Here is a 13,727-nt window from a genome sequence, read left to right as displayed (position 1 = left end):
CCAGACTGTTTGCCTGAAAAAATGAAGACTTCAGGGCAAAGGGAAATGTGAGGGGGAGGTGGGCAGAGAAGACCCAACCTGCAGTCACAGTGAAGAATGAGGTGTGTTCTCAAGAGCAGCTTGAAGCGCACATTCTTAGTGAGGGGAGTGGATGCAAACACTGTCGCCCGCCCCGTGCGCCCCGTCTGGAGTGGAGAGGGGAGGAAGCGTCCTCCAGGTATTTCTTCACCGGCTCCTCTCACCTGACCCCCTCTCCTCCCCAGTCTCTGCTGTGACACTTGTTTTTTGACACCTGGAGGTGAATTTAACCCTCCCCCACTGTTCTCCTCCCTCCTGTCTCTCTTTTCTTTCCCTTCATTGAGGCTCTCAGGCTTGCTATCAGGTTGGCTGGGGGCCACAGCCAGTCGTAAGCACCTTCCCTGCAGCCAGTGAGCTGGCCTTGCCCCATCTTCCTCCTTTTAGAGCTGTGATAACTGGGTACCTGCTGTCACTAGAGACTTTCCCTGCTGTTATTCTCCCCTCGCCAGGTGGTCGGATGCGCAGGACAACTAAAGGCGACTCTGACTTTCCCCAGGTGTGCATGGTAGCACCTATTGTAGTTTGCTAAGGCTAGCCACCTAAGCACAGGCTGTGCATTGTTTTAAGATATAGCCCAAAAATACAATAAGAAAAAAACTCCCCTAATAAGGTTGGCGTGACTAAATATATTCAGAACTTCATTGAGCCTATTCTCATACACTCAATTTACTACGGCTTTAGAGGTTTCTAATTTCTACTCAGATTTGCAAAGATTAGTCACTGGGAAATTTATCAGCTGTCATTGTATTCCAGATGGCAGAGTAAACAGGGACTAAAGGTAGAAACACCTGCAAAATACCTAATATGGTCAAAATTGTCCGACTACTTTTAAAATGTTATTGATTAACCATCCAGACAAATGAGAAATGTCAGAGAAAAGTCAAATAGAGACATGTATTCATTCAGCCAAAAAGATGAACGAAGTGAGAGGTGAGGTGAGGAAGCTGGCCGAGTGTGGGCGGTGGGACCAGGCAGCTGTGGCGGCAGCTCTACCACGTCCTTCACGGGGCTGCTCTCTCAGCCCCCCAGACGGGCAGCTTTTCTTGGTAAACTCAGTGTAAGGATATCAGCCATTCATCAGGCACTTCTTTGGCTTCACACGTGAGCAGGACCCTTGTAGCTGCAAGGTTTACAAATTAGATCCTCTGCAATGGCTAGTCTGTGTTCTGTGCTCTCCTCAACTGAGGCTGCTTCTGGTGTCTATCACAGAACCTATAACACGTCCTGAGTGTCCAGGCTTACAGCGGTGCTGCTTGAGACTGGGCTGTGACATTTCCGTGTCTGGCATGTAGCAGGCATTGAATGAATATTTATTGGGGTCAAGGAGGCTAAACTGCACAAGCATCTACTCCTAAGCTGCTTCACACAGCTTGTGACTGCAGCTGAGCTCCAGAGACCTCACTGCCTGTGGTGGGGGCTAAAGCTCTCACAGCTTGTTTCATCTGCATGTTGCTTTCCCCCTGATAATATGATCCTTTTAGCTTCTCCTCCTAGAGTTTTGCAAAGACCAGGTGAGAAAGACCAAAGTTGTTCCAGTCTTGTGTCAGGCTTTTAAAGCTCAACTACACTGAAAGCTCATGAGAGGTACAGTATCCCGTGGGGGTGACTTTCCACAAGAGTTGTCACAGTGGCACTAACCTCAACAAGTCTATTCACTTTTTGTAGGGAGGTTTTAGTCCAATACTCTGCTCAAAATGTTCAGAAGGCACATTTTGTGATATTTAAGCCCTTTGCTCTTGCTCTAGGGCAAGATTTCTCAACCTGGGGATTAACGGCATTCTGAGCTGGATAACTTTTCGCTGTGGGAGATGTCCTGTGAGTTCTGTGATATTGAGCAGCAGCCCTGACCTCTACCCACTAGCATCTCCTCAGGCGTGACAACCCAGGATGTCTCCGGTTACATCCACTAGTCCTCTGGGGATAGGGGATTGAGGAAAAATTCCTCCAGCTGAAAATTTTTTCTCAGTGGCACCAGTAGATTGCAAGCAGAACCAAAACGACAACAACAAAAACAACAACAAATGACTCACCAAGACTTGCCCAGTGATGGAATTATGACAAACTAAAGAATAGGCTTTCATTGTGTAGTATCTTCAGGCTATTTTTGGATACTTCTGTGCAGAGCTGACTCGAAGTCCTCCATCCCTTAGTGGTATTTGGCCCAAGGTCCCAAGATGCCTTTACCTAAAGTGTGTTTAATGTCACGTTTGTTTAATACATTCCCCCAGATGTGCCCCTCTGTGTGCCAGCATCAACAGTGTGTATCTACTTAGATTGTACATTGTGAGAAAATAGAATCCTCATTATTTCAATAGCCTCCAGGGTAACAACTCACAATGAACCTAAACTCATTTTACTGATAATAGTGAGACTTTGCTACCAGAATATGTAGTAAATATAAGGAAACAATCTATTTTACAGTAATAATTCAAAATGAAGTTAAAGAAATTTAATCATCATGACTGTTTACCACCAGAATCAGGTAGTGTAGCATGTTAGGTGGTGCAGCAGGGTGAAGATGACAAGACAAATATCTCTAATGTGTTCCCCACTTACTCATCTTTAATATATGGGGCACCACTCAGGGTGCACACGGATGTGCCACCCACACCTCTGGCCCAGAAAACACTCACTTCCCAGATGCTGGAGTGCCATCAACAGGCAACTTCCAGCCAAGATCCCCTCAGGCAGCCTCAACCATGCATGGGACCCTCTCAGGGCTGCCACACCCAATGGTCAAGTGCAAAGGGGCACTTACAACACCTGTGATGGCCACATATGCTTCAGAGCCCCCATGGGCTGAGCCAAGGCTTCCTCGGGGCCGGACACCTGCTCAACTATGCCATCTGGCCAATCCTGCTCCCTCTCTGCCCTGTCACAGAGGTTGACACCTAAGTTGCACTCTGCTTGCCAAAATCCATGTTAACATTCCCTTCCAGAGATACTGACTTGTGACGGGGGGAAAGCAGTGATGAGGGGGAATTGGGAGCTAGACTGCTCCACAGTTGGAAGTAGCAAGGACCCGTCCACGGGCTAGGTGGGGCACCCATAGTGTCTGGAATAGGCGATGGTCCAGGTGTGCAAACTCTCACAGGTGACAGGGTAGTAATTGCTAGTCACCATCAAACAAGAAGAGGACCTTCCGGGTAGAAAGAAAGTAGATAAAGCTGAAACCCCCACCCAGACCGAGGATTTTGATAAAGATATTTTCACATATTGAGGTATGGGGACGTCGTCTGGCTTATACAGGAGTTAACTTGAGTGTTATGCATAGTAGAACAGCCTGCGTGTGGCCTATCAAACATACATTGTGCTTCTGCTTTAATTATTAAAGAAAAGAGTGCATTGACCAGAAGTAAAGAATGTCCATGTTAAAAATAAAGATGAAATGCCTCCCTTCCTGGGACGCCAATCCTGAAGCTCCTTCAATAATAAGCCTCATTTCCCAGGTGCCAAGGCCATGCTGACTTGCTGTGTATGAGCTGATCTGTTTTTTGTTTGTTTGTTTGTTTTGTGTTTGCCTTTTTCCCTGAAACCTTAAAGGAATGTATCCCTCACTTTTTTAATGTTCTTTGTTCAGAAAATATATAAAATTGTACTGAAAACTATGCTTACCTGGGACAGTTCTTCAGAGCTATCTAAGGGGTTGTCTTCCAGGCTATAGTCCACAGTTTGGCTCAAATCAGATGCTTGTCTATTCCTATTATAGATTGCTTATTGATTATTTTCATCAACAATTTATTAGTTAAAGTAGCCAGGCTCCAAGTCCCAGACGAGGTTAGTCAGCCACTCACCAGAGGTCTGCTAGCCCGTGGGACGTTAGCGCCGTGAGAGGGACCCTAACTTGGTAGTGGAATTCAGGAGGATGCCCCTGAGCGTTGAAGCCCACACTCTTCTGATCCCTGTGAGCCTGCAGAAATGGCCAACCGTCCCTGTGTAGACCAGGTGCCGCCCCTCCATCCGGTTCTTGCAACAAGAATGAGTGCTTGGTCCCTTCTTACTGCTCAACTTCCACCCTTTCAGCTACCAGCCCTAGGGAGAAATTGGTAACCCCAAAGAACACCCCAAATTGCCTCAGTGCTCATATGAATAGTCGGAGGAAGTAGTTGAAGGAGCAGAAGGAGTGAGATTTCCCCAGAGCTGGAAAAGTGCGGCCAGATGCGTCACCTGTGAGTAACGACCCCAGCTGCCACCATCCCTTTTGCCTTCCAGGTGTAGGGGGTCTGCGGGATCCTTGCTAAGTCTATTTTTCGCCATTCCTGGCCCTTCCCTATCATCACCCTTTCACCTTGAAACATGTTCAAGAAATTTGATTAAAAAGAAAATGTGTTCAGCTACATCCAGTGGAAAACCTGCTATTATGGGTATTAAGAACAAGTAGAACCATTCCCAGACATTGAACCATGGCTTCACCTAATCATGCCTAAGAAGGAACCAGTTAAAAGAGTGGTATGCTATGAACAGAAAGAAATCTTTACAGTGACTGGAGAGTTATTCTATTTAGAAAAAGAGAGGGTCTTTTTATCCAACCCCAAGGTTATTCCACACAGAAAAAGATAAAAAAAAGACGCTTTTTCCACACCAACAGGTGGATAAAGGAGCCATCAAATTTGTACTCAAAGGAGTTGATATCACGTGTCTACACTTAGCTTCTCGAGGAGCTAAGCTTTGCTCTGCTGCAGCAGATAGGATTGTTGCAATTGAGGCAGAAGGAAAACAGCTTGCTCTGGGTGCTGCAGTCGTGAAGATGTCTGCAGATGATGCTGAGAAAGTGAACACAGCAACTGGCATTGAAACATGTATTATATAAAAGGTGGGCTGTGGCACGTAAAAGCATATAAGTAAGTCTCAGATGGAATGCACTTGGGCTCCACATGGATGTGGTGCAATATCTGTGTTTGTGTGTGTGTGTGACAGCATGACTACAATGCCCCTGTGATTATGCTGAATAAATTCTACACATGCAGAAAAGAGAACCCAACAAACAAACAACTGTTGCCGCCTTGCTCGGAAAGAGTGCAGACCAGCTGCCCCTGTGTCCTCTCCTGGCCATCAGGCTATAACTCTCCCAAAAGAGCTTCATGACCCAGCCAGTGTGCTGGTGGGGCTGCGAGAAGACAAACGGGACTGAATTCTCAGTGTGTCACCTGAGGTGCCCTCATGTGAGCGTCTGGACAGGACCGAGCATGGAAGAGTCAAGTGTAGAGGCACTGAACTGGCTGGAGGATTTTCCTCTCGACATCCCTGCGGAGTCAGAGCCCCCCTCAGCCCTTCATGTTGGAGAAGGGAGACGATGAGACGCCTCAGCCCCTACACACGGACAGGCAGCTCCCGGCTCCTGCGGACTTCCAAAGCCTCATGCTATGAACTGACTTGTAATAACTTTGTTTTTGTCATTAATGTACTAGATATTTTTAGTAGCATTAATCTGAAAAGGGGTTATTACCACCGATGTCAGTAATGGAATTAGCTGCGCTAGAGATAACCTACAGTTTAACCTAAAGTTTACAACGAAGTTTTCGCCTCAAAGTTTTAAGGAATTCAAGACGAAACTAGAATAAGACAAGACACCACAGAAACTGCTTGGTGACTGGGCTTTATATTCACTTTAAAGAAAATTATCTCTGAAAACTTAGAAACGTTTAATTATGCATATTGTTATTAGCATGAAGGTGAGAGATAGAAATGAAATATGAACCTGGATACGCTTATAGCAGTATTATGTGGTTCTGTGGAAAGCTTTCTGCAGTGTTCTCAAATAGCAGTGGAAAACCCCAAAGCAGGAAATGGTGACACCTCAAAGTCATGCTGTTACCTGACAAAAGCAAGCTGCAAGGCAACACACAGTATTTAAGACAAGTAAAAATGAAACTTTATTATCTGTGAGTAAATAAAAGTATATTTGAAAAAAATTTTTTTAAGTTGTCAGAATACATACAAATGAACCATGGATACCTTGATACGTATGAACGAGAAATTGTACTTTTACTCTGAAGTATTCAGGGGTTTTTTTGTGTGTACTTGGAACTCAGGATGAACTTGAACAAGAGTGTACACTGTTTGTATTTAAAAACACGCGCACACACGCACAATTTTACATGTGATAACTGAAATGTTTTGTCATACAGCCTAGAGTCAAGTCAAATAGTAAGTTACGTGGAAGAGAATGGGTTTTTTTTTTTTCATTGATAAGTTTTTTTTTGTTGTTGTTGTTTTTATTTTTTTTTTAAATTTATTTATTTATTTTTGGCTGTGTTGGGTCTTCGTTTCTGTGCGAGGGCTTTCTCTAGTTGTGGCAAGTGGGGGCCACTCTTCATCGTGGTGCGCGGGCCTCTCACTATCGCAGCCTCCCTTGCTGCGGAGCACAGGCTCCAGACGCGCAGGCTCAGTACTTGTGGCTCACGGGCCTAGTTGCTCTGCGGCATGTGGGATCCTCCCAGACCAGGGCTCGAACCCGCGTCCCCTGCATTAGCAGGCAGATTCTCAACCACTGTGCCACCAGGGAAGCCCGAGAATGGGTTTTTATTTAAGGATTAGAGACAGAACACACTCGAAGAACAAATAATAAAACCCTAACTGCACAGTAGTCACTAGAACATTCCTTGAGCACTCGCTGGGTTTAAGCCAGCTTGGAAATCAGTTATTTGTCTAAACTAAGTGAGAATTTATGCCTGGTTCCTAGAAAGCATATGTTTTAATTAACTTGGCTGCCAGTATCTCTCCAGGGAAGAAAATATACATTTTATTTTCAAACCTCGTCTGGGCCTGTTCTATCATGGATTGGTCCATTAAAAACAAAACACCCAAATCAATATTTTAAAATACTATTTTTGCTTACCTGAAATCTTCCTCCTTTTTAGAGCTTTTTCTTTTTCTGTCATCTGTTCAACACAGTGTAAAGTAAATACAGTCGAGTCCACAGCAGGGGCCGCTACTCAGGGGGCTCGGGGCTTCGGACATCACTAGGAGTTGAAATGGCAAAGAGCATGTTTGATGCAGAGCCCTAAAGGCATTTTGGTACTGGATAATCTGCATCTACAGAAAGCACATGATAGCCTGATACTGTTTCCTACATCTGCCACAATTTAAAATAATTTTCTAATGTTTTATTTTCTGTAACCTGAGATTGGGAATGTTGGGGAGAGGGTATAGATATAACTATTTATGTAACTCATTATAAATAGAGTATAATTAGAAAGTATAATTAGACTTGAGTCTAATTCCCCTTCATATCCTAGTTTCTGTGGCTCTCAGTAGATAAGGCTCAGGTTCCAGTCCCAGCTCATTTCTACAGACTGGACAGTAGGTGGCACCATCAGCCAGTTTAAAAAACAGCTCACTGGTTTGGTTTGTTGTTAACCAGTTTATCGCACTTGAGCAGGAACCTAAATAGTTTTGTGCATAAGTGCATTAAGTCCTGGCCATTGTCACGGGAGAATAATCCTAGAAGAGCGCAAAGCCATTTAAATAGATCTGTATGAAGTATTTACAAATAACCACAGGAAGAGACTTTGCCTCTCTGTAGATCGAGATTATCCAATAATTAAATGCGTTTAGGGTTTGTGTCATAAATACTCGTTGCCACTTTAATTTCTGGTAATGAGAAAAGTCTGACTGTGACCATCCCTAAACTAGTTTGTCCTTTGACCCTGGCCAGACACATAGACTTTATATATTTAGGTTTTCTTGTCTGGGGGAACAAAAAAACTTGACCTAGCTGCTCACAAGTGGAAAACAAAGTATTAGACCTTAAAATGTTCCAGTAGAATGCAGATCAAACACTCCCGATTCTAGACACTTCATAGGATGTTTTTAAACCTTTTCAGCCACCACTCGCTCTTGACTCAGAAAGCTTACTTTACTAGGTACTGTTCACAATGGAAATGTGTTGAAATCACTGCAGCTATGTTCTACTCCAGTGCACAAGGATCTGTACAGACTAGGAACAGTGCTAAAATATTCGGAAAGGGTAAATCCAGGGCATTTAATTTTATTTGAATAAAAACCTGTGCACAAACACATTTTATACATGACTTCAGGGAGGCCACAGGCTCCCTGGTCTCCCTAAGCCCCTCAGATTAAGATCTCCTGACCTGGGAGTGAAAGAAAACAAAGGAACCATTACCACCCTCCCCTCCCCATTCAGACCTCTGGTCCCACCCCAGCCACACCCTTGGGAAGGCAGGTCGGCACTCAGCACACGTACTGTCCCAGCTGCAAGGCAGTCAGATGTGTTATACGAAGCAGATCCACCACAGAACACCTCTACTTCCTACATCCTCCTGGCCCAGAGGAGATTTAGAAAAAGCATGGAGGAGAACATCAACTCAGCAGAGCAGTCTCGAAGCACAAGGGAGTGCAGAAACAGGAAGCACAAATAAGCCCAGGGAATGACTGACTTCTGACGGTTTTGTTGATAACAGATCTGGGTGAAGTTTCCCTGCTCCCTGCTGATGGCATCTCTGTATCTGCAGGCACTTTCTCTTTGCCTCGCAGTGAAATGCAACTGCTTGTCAGAAGGCCGATCTCTTCTGTCATCCATAGGTCGCCTTCTCGCGGCTGTCACCCCTGTAACCCTGGACTGTATGCTGATTGTTCCATTGGTTGTTAACACTTCTATAAATGGACATCTAACTGCCAAGTGTTCAAAATCCCAGTGGTCTGTCAGGTCCCACAACGAATTCACTCCCCAGAGTCATGTCTGAAGTAGGTAAAAATGCCACAAACTCAGGATTGAAGATATTACTGTGGGAACATGAAACAAATTTAGAACCTTAGAAAGTCTAAATGTAAAGGTATTTGTTTTCCTTTAAAGTCTGATAAGAAAATGACCCTCTTGCTTATCTTGTCTAAAGAATAAAGATGGACAGGTACTTACTGAAGATAAGCTACATATTTGAGATTGAAGAATGGAATTAAAAGAGAATTGTCTCATGCAGAATAACTACTCGGGTTTGAGAATTTGAGAGGAAAAAGAAATGGATTCAAGAAAAGATCTTATTATTAGAGCTGAGACCATATGCGATTTAGTCAAATTTCTTTTTCTGAAGGCCAGATCGCCTTGTACACACTTGTACAGACACAAGGCTGCAACTTTCTTCTCTACTGATCTACAGAGGGGTCCACAGCCACCACTCCAGACCACCGCATTGTGCAGCACTCAAGATGCTCAGGACTCTCTCCTATGTATCCCTGGGGAGCGACTCCCAAATGGTCCATCCACTGGGCCGAGCTCTACATGCTTTTAAACACCCTTTAAACCTCTGAAGAGAGCTCTCCTCTCTTCCACATGAAATATCCCCTCACATCTCCTCACTGTTAACATGGCTGCTGGTTTTACAATCAGGCTTAAGATATGGTCTCCTGACTAATATTTCTTATTATAATAAAGGCAACGGTTTTATACAATATCTTACTGGCATTATTAATATGTCAGATGCAGAGAAAGAATTCAAGTATTAAGGCAAATAATTGTCCTCCTAGCCTTATGAATTATCTAAGTATTGTCTCAACTGATAATGAATGTACAGAGTCTTTTCATAGGGAAAAATGGGGAAAAAGGTAAGAAAATTAGATCAAGCTTAACTCATAAAATTAGCAGCGGTAGATGTTCTTTGAAAGGAAGAACACAAAGGATTATGAATCAGAAAACTGCTTCCAAAGTGAAAGAAAAGAAGCAAAAGCCACCAGAAAATTCTCATGTGTAGACATTTTAGGGAAGCCGGATAATCTTTCTGGAAAAACAAATTGGACTTTCATTCAGTTGGTAGAAATCGTGCTATAACTTTTAATCTTTAGAGATTTAAAAAGAATTTAATGTCCACATTTATGAGAAGTTGATAATATGTGTAGAAGGTTCAAGAACCTATAAATATTAAATACTTTATGTTGTATTCTGTCACCCGCCCTTGCCCAGGACCCCTGTCTTCAAAGTTAGCCACTGTGGTTGATTTTCCAGGTATCATTCCAGAATGTCTTTTTATGGGTATACAAGAAAATGTGAATATATATTTTCCTTCACTCCACATTTTAATACATAAGTAGTTGTATAATGTTTCATTACATCTTCCTTATATTCCGTTGAAAAATATCTGGGGGAAAAAACTTCTATCAGGACGTTGTTTCCTACAAAGCAGTCCACTGAGTGGATGATGTACTATAATGCATGTTGCCAGTCCATATTGGGATAAACACTAATATTCAACCATCTTTTGACATTACAAACAATGCTGCAATGCATAACTTTGGCTTATGTTATTCTACTGCTAAAATCTGTATAGGATAGTTTCTAAAGGATTTGTAGCCTAAAGTATTTCTAACTGAAATAACATTTGATAAGATGTTACCAGTAAGATAGCAGGTACTGAGTTTTTCTGAGGAACTTAGAAGTGGTCATTTCTCTTTATTTTATTATAAATTCAACCTCTCCTCTACCAGATTTCTCCCCGATCTGTGTTTGAAAACATTTTCCAACCTCTTCTACCCTTGTGACTTCTCTATAATCTGTTCCTCTTCTTAGCAGTGTCATTCATTCTCATGCCCACCACAGCCTGACATGGTCTCTAACTGCCGTCTGCTCGTCTCTCTTTGTCTATCATTGCTCAACCCACTCCACTGGAGAAACACTCAACATGGCCAGACATCTTGTTGAGCATGAAAAAATGGATCATGGATGATTCTGACTCACTGAGCCTGGATGAGAGGAGACATCCAGAGGGGAGTTTAAAGTAGCTGGGGAAGGTTTCATCCATGGTCATCATTCAGGGGAAGATGCTACTGAGACTTTACATAGGAGCAGGAGAAGACAGATTTAGATGCAAGTACTTTCAGTGGTCCAGAAATTACAGGCGAACTGAGAGGAAGGGACTCCAAGGGAAGAGCAAGGGAGAGAACACAGTGAGTTGGGAGGTCCAGGGGGCGATCATTTGAGGGGCAGGGCATCCAAAAGGAAGGAGCTACCCAGAGAGAGAACTCCACCACTGCCTGATTATCCCTCTGAGTCTCTGTCGAGTACTAATCTGAGCACACACAGGTGAAATTTCACAAGGCTGGGAAGGAACAGTTTCTGCAGAAAGAACAATTACTGGAGAACTGTACATTAAATAATTTCCAAAGTTCATGTATGGCTGAGAATCCTCACCAGCCAGAGTGAAGAAACCTCCTTGAATACATGGGGCATTCAATTAAGACACCAGAAATTGTGCATATTAGAAGTGGAACTAATCACAAGCCCTAGAGTAAAGGATACTCTAGGATACTCTAGAACTGCACTAACAAACCTTAAAAATGAGACTTCAAAGGGTCTAAGTGATATGCAAGTAATCGTTTCCTACCAGAAAAAAAAATTTAAATTAACACTTTAAAAAACATAGAAAAAAGCCCCACTTCTATCACCCAGGAAACTCCAAGGGATTTAGGGGCATTGTGTGAGACCCCAGGTCAGATACACACACACACACACACACACACACACACACACACACACACACACACACATATATACTGCAACTACATTAGAATGTTCAAGAAATTGACTACTTTCTGGAAAAATATGAATTCTCAAGACCAATATTTAAAACAACTAAAACAAAAGAAAAATAAGCTAGAAAGCACATAAAATAAAGTTTTTCAACAATTACTTCTGAAAATCTTGTATGGGTTATACAAGTAAAAAAAAAAAACAGCTGACTACAAAAGGAACAAATAGTTTCAGAGAATCAAGAATAGAAGAATAGAGGAAATCTGTATTTTGTGAAAATAATTTAACCCTGATATCAGACATAAATGGTGTAAAACAAAACCACACACCAATTTTATGTGTTGGTGGGAATGTACATTGATACAGGCACTATGAAAAACAATATGACCATTCCTTAAAAATCTAAAAATAGAACTATCATATGACCCAGAAATCCCACTACTGGGCGTGTACCCTGGGAAAACCATAATTCAAAAAGACACATGCACTCCAATGTTCATTGCAGCACTATTTACTATAGAAAGGGCATGGAAGCAAACTAAGTCTCCATCAACAGATGGATGGATAAAGAAGATGTAGTACATATATAAATGAATATTATTCAGCCAGTAAAAGGAATGAAATTGGCTCATTTGTGGAGACGTGGATGTACCTGTCATACAGACAGTGAAGTAAGTTAGAAAGAGAAAAACAAATATCATATATTAATGGATATATGTGGAATCTATAAAAATGGTACAGATGAACCTATTTCCAAAGCAGAAGTAGAGACACAGACATAGAGAACAGATGTATGGACACCAAGGGGGGAAAAGGGAGGTGGGATGAATTGGGAGATTGGGATTGACATATATACACTACTATGTATAAAATAGATAACTAATGAGAACCTGCTGTATAGCACAGGGAACTCTACTCAATGCACTGTGGAGACCTAAATGAAAAGGAAATCCAAAAAAGAGGGGATATATGCATACATATAGCTGATTCACTTTGCAGTACAGCAGAAACTAACACAACATTGTAAAGCAACTATACCCCAATTTTTAAAATCCTATCTTATTAAAATACTAATTAATATATGAATTGTTGAATGCTAAAGGACATTTTCAGAAATTATGAGATTTCCCAATAGTTAATGAAATGGCACTGAAAATCCTTAAAAATATAACAGTTCAATGGACAAGAATCATAAAGTGCACAGAACAGCTGACTTTCTACTTTTAAGATATAGAAAACATATGTATAAATCTCTTTCATAAAAAAGCAACTAAAATTTAAAATAAACGTATTTTAAAGGAATATAGAGAATGAATAAGTAGAAAAAAATCAAATTTACAAAATACCATTTAAAAAGACCAAAAAAAAGAGAGAAAATACCATGATTCTGTAGAGCACCAAATATTACAGAGAGATCTATCTACCTTTCTCGATTTTAATTCTAGTAAACTTCCAATCAAAATCCTAGTATGTTGTTAAGAAAGTGATTAAGGTTTAGTTGAAAGTCAAGCTAGAATTTTTTTTGAAGAGAATGAGTGAAATGTGCCTTACTAATTATATATAAAGCTAAATTAAGAGTGTGGTTCTAATACAGAAAATGGTAAACTACTGTCGACTTTTAAAAAAATGCACAACGTGAGAGTTGCAAGTTAAGATTTATTTGGAGCAAAATGAGGAGTATAGCCCAGGAGACTGCATTTCAGAGAGCTCTGAGAATCTACTCCAAAGAGGCAGGGGGGAAGATCAGTATATATGTGATTTTGTTGAATGGGGAGTATATGCAATCGAGAGCATATATTTTTTTCAGAATGTTTCTGTTACTCTCGCGAAGGTTGCTGCTAGTCTTGAGAGCAGACCTCACCATGAAAGATCTTAGTGTTTTTCTAGATATGAGGGGATACAAGAATTGGGCTCATAAAATCTTCTCCTGAAAGTATGTAACTCTCTGAAGAGTTGTCCTGCCAGTTTCCCCCGAGCACAGAGTGCCTCATTTCTGCTCTCCACCCGGAACTCCTTTCAGGGAGTGTTGAAAGTCAGCGGCTGCAGCAGCTGCACCAGCACATGATTTAATCCTTGAGGAGGTAGATGACAAGTGCCAATTCGTAGCTGAGACTAGCGTTACCCTAAATGTAGATTCTAGGATGAGAGCCTATATGATAAAGGTATTACA

At 41.9% G+C, this 13,727-nt stretch overlaps 1 pseudogene; it reads left to right on the top strand.

The window, feature by feature from the left end:
- The first annotated feature begins 4,374 nt into the window (after nt 1-4,374).
- On the top strand, nt 4,375-4,923 carry LOC115850464 (malignant T-cell-amplified sequence 1-like; annotated as a pseudogene).
- Nucleotides 4,924-13,727: the final 8,804 nt, after the last annotated feature.

This window comes from Globicephala melas, unplaced genomic scaffold, assembly GCF_963455315.2.
Source record: "Globicephala melas unplaced genomic scaffold, mGloMel1.2 SCAFFOLD_75, whole genome shotgun sequence".
In the NCBI taxonomy this organism is placed as follows: domain Eukaryota; kingdom Metazoa; phylum Chordata; class Mammalia; order Artiodactyla; family Delphinidae; genus Globicephala; species Globicephala melas.
The sequence above is the reverse complement of the archived record's forward strand: the minus strand, read 5'-3'. Positions and strand labels throughout refer to the sequence as shown.